The sequence below is a fragment of the Danio rerio genome, chromosome 1 (assembly GCF_052040795.2).
Source record: "Danio rerio strain M-AB ecotype USA chromosome 1, GRCz13ab, whole genome shotgun sequence".
NCBI lineage: Eukaryota > Metazoa > Chordata > Actinopteri > Cypriniformes > Danionidae > Danio > Danio rerio.
In genome coordinates this window covers 11,547,417-11,556,925 of record NC_141021.1, presented here as the reverse complement: position 1 = coordinate 11,556,925, position 9,509 = coordinate 11,547,417, and the positions used below count along the sequence as shown (strand labels likewise).

Here is a 9,509-nt window from a genome sequence, read left to right as displayed (position 1 = left end):
TGACAGTAAATAATAATTTACTAGATATTTGTCAAGATACTTCTATACAGCTTAAAGTGACATTTAAAGGCTTTAATAGATTAATTAGGTTAACTAGGTAAAAAAAATTAAAACTGCTTTTATTCTAGCCAAAATAAAACAAATAAGACTTTCTCAAGAAGAAAAAAATATTATCAGACATACTGTGAAAATGTCCAGCTCTGTTAAACATCATTTGGGAAATAATTAAAAAAGAAAAATTCAAAGGGGGGTTAATAATTTTGACTTCACCTGTACTTGTATCAAAAACTAGGATGACTACAGTATCTGTTTGCTTTTGTGCAATATGTGATCTTGAACCACAAAACTAGTTATAAATGTATTTAAAAAAAAAAAAACATTCTACAAGTTCATATATTCTGCAAGTTCATTTACACAGATAAACCCACTGGCCACTTTATTAGGTACACCTTACTAGTACCTGGTTGGACCCCCTTTTGACTTCAGAACTGCCTTAATCCTTCATGGCATAGATTCAACAAGGTACTGGAAATATTCCTCAGAGATTTTGGTCCATATTGACATGATAATTATATATTATTATGAATAGTTTTGTTACAGAGATATTTAAATTTATATAGAATTTGTATCGTATACATATTTTACATCTAAAATAAACATTTTCTCAAATATATGCATGCCATATATATCATAAATATCTATAATCTGAAAGTAAAAAAAATTGAGAATTTCGCTTATTAAGTTTTTAGCAATGCATATTACTAATAAAAATATATTATTTTTTACCAGTAGAAAATGTACACAATATCAACATGCAACATGATTTGTACCTATAAATTCTAATTAATTTAGTTGATTAGAATTTTAATTAATTCATTGATTAAAAAAATCAATAATTCTGAACTATTAAATATATATTTTTGCAATTACCAAAAATTCACCAGTGCAATATAAGTCTGAATATGGTCCAACATTACATATTTGTGCTAAAAAATAATCTGAAACCTGATCATGTCATTGTATTTTTGTGTTAGATGAGTTTCTTATGTTTATGTCAGATCAGTTGAGTTTATTTAGTAATAACGACTTTAATTATTTGACAAACCCATATTGGACTGGCAGCTTAAAGTTTTCACTGACTTTGCAAGATGGTGACAAGCCATTCTGAAGTCACTCATAAGCTCAAAGCCCTGTGCTGCCCAAACCTGATGGCAGAATCAAAAGATCAGAATAAACTTTGCTGAGGAGCATGTTGTGTAAAGTTCAGTTGGCCCAAAGTATCCAGAGTTGGCCCAAAGTTGAAAGTTAACTTTTTTGGAGGTCAAATGGGAATTATTACAGTAACGTGTTAGAAAAGACTGAACTCAAAGTGTGTAAAGAAGCGAGTGAAAAGTAGAGGTGAAACGTTATGGTTTGGATGGATGTTTTCGGCATCAGGAGGGCCTCGCTACATGACAAAAATAAAGCAAATGTCAGAAACATTAGAAACTCATTTGGCAACATACACTGTAAAACCCACTGTAAAACAGTCATCTTTATTAAATGAAATGAGTGTAGTTAACTCAAATTTGACTGAAAGTTAATTCTACTCATTTAAAATGAGTTTTGAACTCAGTGTTCTCCCACTCTTCTCAGATGGGATGGCGGGCCAAATTAAAGGTTACAATGGGCTGACATTTTCTATATGACCTTATCAGTCTCTCAGATCATTCCGGAGGACCAACAAACTGCTAAAACATCTGCTGATGGTCAGATTAGACATTCGATTAGCTTATTTTCTTAACATTTGTTGTCATGTTATTTTCCAAATTTTAAAACCTGCCAAATATAAAATAATTTTTCATGTCCTGAAAATGTTGGATTACATACACTGTTAGACATTTCTGTAAATTACACAGTTATTTACTGTATTTCACCCAGTGTAATACTGCAAATTCCTTTTACGGTAAATAACTGTATTTACCGTTGCATTATGGGAATTTAGTGTGATGTTGAACAACATATACAGCGATGTACTGTATTTGTAAAAATTCGTGTATTATACTGTATTTTCCACAACTGCTTCAACGCCACCTTGCGGCGATTCGACTACTCTGCACCACATTTTGCCTGAGGACCCTGGAGCAATTCTGGAGGACAATTTATTAGTGTGCCTGAAGAACATACTGGATTTAACAAACTTTACTCTGGTAAGCTGAGGCAGTGTTTCATTTTACAGAATGTTTTGTGGACGAGAATAGAACAAAGTAAAGTATAAAGTTGGCTATTATTATTTTTTCTGGCTTGGCGTTATTTCGCCCATTTGAGAAATATATCATCTATTAAGATGTTACCTTTATTTAATTTATTACATTAACACTACTATTACTTTAAATAAGACTGTTTATGACTATTAGCCATTGTTCTCGTCATATCTTTTTATTTATTTACATAGGAACCGGTGTTGCAGCGGGTTTTGGTTTAGGAGGGAACCAGAGGTATGCAGACAGTTTTGGAGGACACTTAGCACGAGACAACGGTCCGGCAGAGAGTGTTTTCCCCCAGAAGAATATGAATGAAAGACCATCAAATAATCCAGGTAAAAGCGTGTCTGTCTGTGCTGACAACACTCGACATTGATTTGAGCACCTCTATTAGCATTTGTTTGCTCGGCAACATTGGCTGAAGCGATCTTAAAATGGTAATGTTAACTGTTAGCTAAACTGAGCTAAGTTTATACTGAATTGGACTCAAACTCATTTTAACGTGCAACGTTTAACTTATATTGATTTATACTATATATATTAGATGTTGTGAACTTATTTTTCTCTGGTTTAGAGTAACTTATAACGTTAGCTTGAGAAAATAACATCGCGACGTAACCTATAAGAACGTTAACGTAAATCTATACAATATGCATAGAGGTAAAGTTGGTTTTATATTCGCACATTCGTTCATTTAGAAGACTCTATACTGTTTACCATGTTACTTTAAATATTCGATCAGAATTAGCTTGCCAGTATGACTTGAAATCAACATTAACACTGTTTATTTGACCGTGAGCATGTTGTACTTTGATAGTCATTAGCTGCTAAAATGATTTCGCTATTTAGAGTTTGCAAATAATACTTTTATGAAATTAAATTATTAAGGGGGAAGTCTGAATCTGCTAATATAAAACCAATTTTACCTCTATGCATTATGCTAATAACCACCTTTTTGCTATTTATTGTTTGCTAATTATTTTTTATCACAACTCTTGACATTTGGTTTAACATAATTGTTACCATTATATTTTTTTCTGTTTAGATATGGCACTGGCACAGGAGCAGGTTTTGTCTGAAGAAACAAACAGCATTTCGGAGGAACATCTTGATCAGCACAGCCTTATGCTTAAAAAATAAGCAAGACCAGTAAGCAACCAAGGTAAACAAATAAAAAAAAAGTTGTGTGGAGGTTGTGGATTGTAGCATGGTATTCTTATCTGTATTTTTGGCTTTTTTTATGGTCTCAATATAGAATACTGGGAGCCTGCCTGTGCAAACTGGACCTCATACAACAGTAAGTACTGTACATCTATTTGTTTCTCAATATAGTAACGTTACTTTTAATACAAAATGTGTCACATGTTTAGTTGCTAGCTAAATAAAAAAAAATCTTTTTCCCTTTTTTATTAAACCATTTAGTAGGGTTTTTTTTTCATCTTTGTTTATAATATTTTTGAGCAGATTGAAGTCTGTCATGGGTCAGACATTTCAAAATACAATAATTAGTATTGGGATACATGCATTTGTCTATGTATTAAATGTCTTTTTCCCCTTTTCATGTTGCCTAAATATTTTGTAATAAATAAAAGAATAAAATTTTTTGTATACATAATTCCAGAGGATGAAACAAAATGCACAGCAACAACCAGAGTGAGCCAGAAGATAGCAGGAGAAGTAGTGAAGAGAATGACAACCATGAACAACAGTGAGTTATCCTTCTTTCACCAGCTAACTGAGAACTTGGATTAGGTGAGACACTCTCAATAGTTGTATCAGTATTCAGTCAGTTTTAGTTTATTAGGAATACATAAAACAAATAGTCTAATCTGTCCTGCAGTGAATCAACCCATCACAAATGCTACAATGTTTTTGTAAAACCTTGTTAGGGAAAAAAATAAACAGGACATTCTGGTTAGTTATCTTTTAAACATGGTAGTGAGCAGGTTATGAGCAGGAGCCAGTTGCTCAGTACCAGCTGAAAACTAGCCCAACCTAGCTGCCATGCTTCAAAATAATTAACCAGTATATGATTTATTTTTTTTAAACAAGCTTCTTCTATGCTTATGTTAGTCTGTTTGTCCTTATCCAGAGTTCTTCATAATCCTGGACTGGGCCAAATCCTGACCAGATGCTGTGGTGGTCATGGAGGAGTGATTCCTGAAAGACACACGTGATCAATGAGTTTCCGCATTGATCCAATGGGCCAGCCTGACCACCCGCTGGTGAACTTTCAAGCCTCCGGTGCCTAGACTGCGGCCTTGCACAAGTTTGGCTAGAGGAGAATGGTCGTGCCCAACTGAGCCTGGTATCTCTCAAGGGATTTTATTCTACACTTTCGTCAGTTGGTGAAGTTTGTTCCATGCCACTGGATCGCTTGGCTACGATTGGTGGATCGGTGGATTTGCTCTTCAGTGTTTGGACTTTCAGCAGTGACATTTACTGCTTCAATTCTGAAAACTGGACTGAAGCAGCTTCAATTTACAAGAACTTCTATGTTAAGCTGCTTTGACATCATTGATCTACAGTGTAAAAGTGCAATAGAAATAAAGATGAATTGCATTTGAACATGTGAATTCAGACCTTGTTGAGCATTTGACACCAGAATTAGTAATATTTTAAAGTTGGGTTGTTTCTGAGTCGGCTAATAGTTACAAATATTTATTTTTCCAACAATATGCAATTCAGAAGTTTAAATTTTTATTGTACATGTATGTTCTAGTGCTTTGTGTGATTTATTTATTTTTAATGTGTTGATTTTATTGCTTAATGTAATTTTCACACATTTTCCTTAAATGCTTTAAGCATTATTAATGTTTTAAAGAATGGAATATTTTGTAATTGTGTCTGGTTTAATGTCAGTAGTACTTAGTACAATTGGGTTTTTTTTTCTCAACAATATGCAGGTCAGACACTTAAATTAGTTTTGTACATGTATGTTAATGTGCTTTGTCATTTTCAATGTTTTTTTTCTTAAAATGAGATATTTTGAATGATTCTCAGCAAATCTCAAATCAAGCGCGGCGCATGTTGTCACAGTTACGCTTCAGGAAGCACTTTGGATCATTTCTGATGCACCCAATAAGCATCACGGTAAACATGTACTGCTGCATTATCACTATCAGCACTGTAACCAGACTCTGGAAAGGCCAATCTGCCAATCACCAGGCCCAAAAATCTGATAAGAATTGTCATTGTCACTCACGCCAGCGCCAATTATCGATTTTCAGTTTAGTGCACTAAGTGCCAGGCCACCTCTACTATATGGGCTCTTATTGGCAGCCCAGAGACAGTCCGGCAAATCCCTGCTGGTTCACAGATTGGCCCTAATGTATTTTTAATGGCACTGAATGTCTCATTCATGCTTTAGATCAGTGCCTTAGCTCTTATTGGCACATTGATTCTGTGGAACAAATTGCTGTCTCCCTCTCGGACCAAAACAACAAACATACATTTTCCCTCACAAGAGAACTAGTGAAGGATAAGCAGCCACTTAAAAATCTCCCCTGCTATCAAGGACAGCTGATGAGTGAGCGAATGTGGTCGCACAGTCTAATTTACTAAGCAGGAGAGTCTTGCAGCTTTGATTAGTGCAATAATAAGGCCATCGCCACCACCTACTGCTACATCCAACGAGTGTCGAGGGAACATGTCTTAGTAAATTATGCAAAGATATGTTTTCAGACATCCGCATCCAAACAAATGACAGAATAATAAGAGGTCCAGCTGGTGAAAATCCATATCAGTCAGTTTTGCTGTTATCTTGTTTTAAGCCAATGTTCTCCTCACGCTCCATTAGCTCAAGGCTTATCTTTAGCATTAACAGAGTCGAGACAGATGTGGCTGTTTGGACAGGTGGAGTTTGTTGTTGTTTTTTTAATCATTATCTGTCGAATTAAGAGAGCAGGATACTCAGATGATCTGAATATGCTTTTATTGTGTCAAACTGTGTACGATACTCATTCATCATCTGCCATGGTGACTTCATGAGACTTTGTAGTTTTCTTGTGGCATGGTTGATGAACTCAGTACATTTGTTTTTAAATGAATAACAAAGATTATTAGATTAGGCAATTATTTACATTTAACATTTACATTTACATTTTTTAAATAGATTTATTTAATTGTATTGTGTGTTTTACTGCAACTGAATTGGCAGTACAAAATAGGTTTATTTAACATATAAATTAAAAATGTCAAGTCATGGCATTTTTGCATGGATTTCTCTGACCACTTTCTCAGAATGTTTTATTTTATTTTAATCATTTTGTTTTTGTAAAAATAAATTTATGTCAACATACAGGAAGTAAGCATGGTATCATGTGAAATTGAAACCCAAGTCCAACTCTCTAACCATCATGCCACAGCTGCCCTAAGCCACATTAATAGTGGATACATTTCAACCAACAAATAGAGCAATAAAGTAATCCAGTCTAGAGGTCATAAAGGTATAAACTAGCTTTTCTGCCCCTGAGATAGATAGCATGTTTCTCAGTTAGCAATATTTTAGAAGTTTAAGAAGGTTTTTTTTTTTGTGACAAGGAAAATATTAATTTACATGCATTATCCAAAGCGATTTACACCTGTTAACACATACCCTGAGCAGTGGGCTGCCTGGGGAGCATTTGGGGGTTTGGTGCTTTGCTCAACGCAATCACCTCAGTTGTGGTATTGAGGTGGCTTTCACCCCACAAACAATTCTGTTGGTACTGGGACATAAATCTGCAACATTTGGATCCCAAGTCCTACCCTCTAACCATTAGGCCAGAGCTGCCCTAAGCCACATTAGTACTGGATACATTACAACCACCAAACAGAGCAATACAGTAATCCAGTCTTGAGGTCATGGGAAAAATGCTTTTCAAAAGGTAAGTTGCTGTCTAATATAACTCAGATATTTGACAGTATTGTTGTGACCGATTTAATATTTCCTGTTTTTATTAGTGCTGAAAACTGTTGTGCTGCTCAGTTTTTTTTTTTTTTTTTTTTTTTTTTTTGTGGAAACTGTGATATTAACTTAAACTTGAAGTTAATATTTAAGTTAAAGTCATTAATTGTTAATAACCATTAAACATCTTTAAAATTTGGCACACTATAACTTTTTGCATTTATTTTTCAGCAGTTTCAGTTTTATTTCCAATAAATGCACAATGCAGTAATCAAAAACTGTTTTGAAGTGAGTCATCAATGAATCAGTCTGTTCACCTGCAATAAATAAATAGGTTTCACTTCAGTCTGTTGTTTTTGTTTTTTTGCCAGCTGCATTGGTCGTAGCCATCTGCCCTCCTGTAGCTTTACCCAGGGGAATCTCTTGTACAAGCTTCCAAGAAAAGCTTTGTTTTGCTGCCCTACACAGTAATGCAGATTGTATGCTGCTGCCTCTGGAGGCATTTATTCCATCTGTCCAGAGGACAGATGGCAGAGCTCAGTCCGCGGCGGTCACCCTCTGTTCAATAGACTAGAGCAGGTGAACACACAATGCGGACAGCGGAAACTGCTGTGACCACAAATAATAAATGCACTGCAAGCTCAAGTCACACAGGTATATTATTATACATTATATTTTTAAAAAACTCTGGGGATAGAAAATGCACCCTCATGTGCTAATATTAAAGTCAACATGAAATGCAGTTAAATGCGGCCTTTAATCAAAGGTATTCGGTGTGAAAAGCTTATTTAATGAGGAAAAGATGTGACGTGGGATTAGATTTTATCCATCAGTAATTGATTGGATCGTGAAAAGTGTCTGTACATACACACCAGGATAAAACCAGGTGGCAGAAAAAAATGAGAGGGATTTGTGTGTAAAGAAAAGTCATATCAGGGGCAAAGCAAGTTATTATACAGAATTTTTCAAAACTCTGGGGTCAATAAGTTTGAATTTGTTTGGAAAAAATGCGTCAACCTTGTGAGTCCTTAAGGACATTTTTTTGCTCCTATACTTTCTTTTCTTTTCCTATTAGACATTTTTTTTGACTGATTAATCAAATCTTTTGCTAACCACTGTTGGGGGAAAAATAAAAGTAATGCATTACAATGAGTTACTTCCTAAAACAGTAACTAATTTTGTTACTTAGTTATTTTTTACGGAAAGTAATGCGTTACATTATTTTTGAGTTAATTTTGAGTCACTTTTTCATACCAGCCTGAGGCTTGATCTCTTTCAGAACTTGCAGGCTGTTTTTCTTTTCTTTTTTTAAAATAGAGGAGCTCTGCATTTATTAACACACTGTAAAACATACACCTTCATTTACCTATAAAAATAAAATAATAAATAATAATTATAAGAACTTCCTGATGCTATACTTGCCGTATATACAGATTAATAAAACCTGAAAGCAATGTGTCTGCTGCTTTTGTATTTTTGTCTTATTAGTTCAGTAAAAACACTGTCCATTGAGATGACATTTTCTTCCATGTGTTCAAAATAACGAGAATACTTGTAAGAATAAATGTAAAGCTCTGCTATCTTCGTCTGTTCCCGCAAGGAGCTTATTCTCTCAATAAGTGTGTGATTCAATTTGATTACACTAATTTTAATTCAGCAAAAAAAATAAAAAAAATAAAATAAAAATCAGCAAATTATTCTAAAAAGTAAGTTAAGTTACATTTTAAAGAAGTAACTCAAATATTATTACTTAATTTTTTTCAGTAATCTGTTACTTGAGTCATTACTAAGAAAAGTAATAGTATTACGTAACTCGTGTTACTTATAATACGTTACCCCCAAACACTGTTGCTAACTGTTTTAAAATGTGTTTATTTTTTTTTTTAAACTTTTATATTTTACCTACAATAACATTAATAAATCAGCAACACATTATTTTGGTCCATTTGAGTATTAGTAGACTGTCTGCTTAATATCTGTTTACTGCTGCTAATTTAACTGACTATAAGGAACTTTGTAAGTACATGTCAACCTACACTAACTCTAATCCCAACCGTCTACTTATAATCTAAAGATAATTAGTTGGCATGTAGATGCAATGCAACTTAAATTCAACAAACGCACCATCAAAATAAAGTGTGACCGAAGAATCTGTTTTTAAAAAGCTTCCAAAGGAGTGGCACTGTACATATTAAAAATGAATTTAAGGTACTAATATACCTTTTTTCTGGGAGGATAAATAAATTCACTCAAAACCATTGATATTTAATCCAATAAACATAAAATCATGCATTCTTTATTAATAAGCTTTACTCTATTAACAAAACATTAACAGGTTTACTATAGTTTTCAATTGTATTTAAATGTGTTCTATTTTG

At 33.9% G+C, this 9,509-nt stretch overlaps 1 long non-coding RNA gene across 2 annotated transcripts; it reads left to right on the top strand.

Moving 5' to 3' along the window:
* The first annotated feature begins 349 nt into the window (after window positions 1-349).
* On the top strand, window positions 350-4,819 carry LOC137495431 (uncharacterized). 2 transcript variants are annotated; one of them, XR_015476271.1, is made up of 6 exons: window positions 350-2,189; window positions 2,435-2,578; window positions 3,289-3,405; window positions 3,499-3,540; window positions 3,865-3,951; window positions 4,336-4,819. It is a non-coding gene; the product is annotated as an uncharacterized LOC137495431 (long non-coding RNA). The 2 variants fall into 2 exon arrangements; XR_015476272.2 differs by lacking the exons at window positions 350-2,189; window positions 2,435-2,578 and having other exon boundaries at window positions 3,307-3,392; window positions 4,336-4,465.
* Window positions 4,820-9,509: the final 4,690 nt, after the last annotated feature.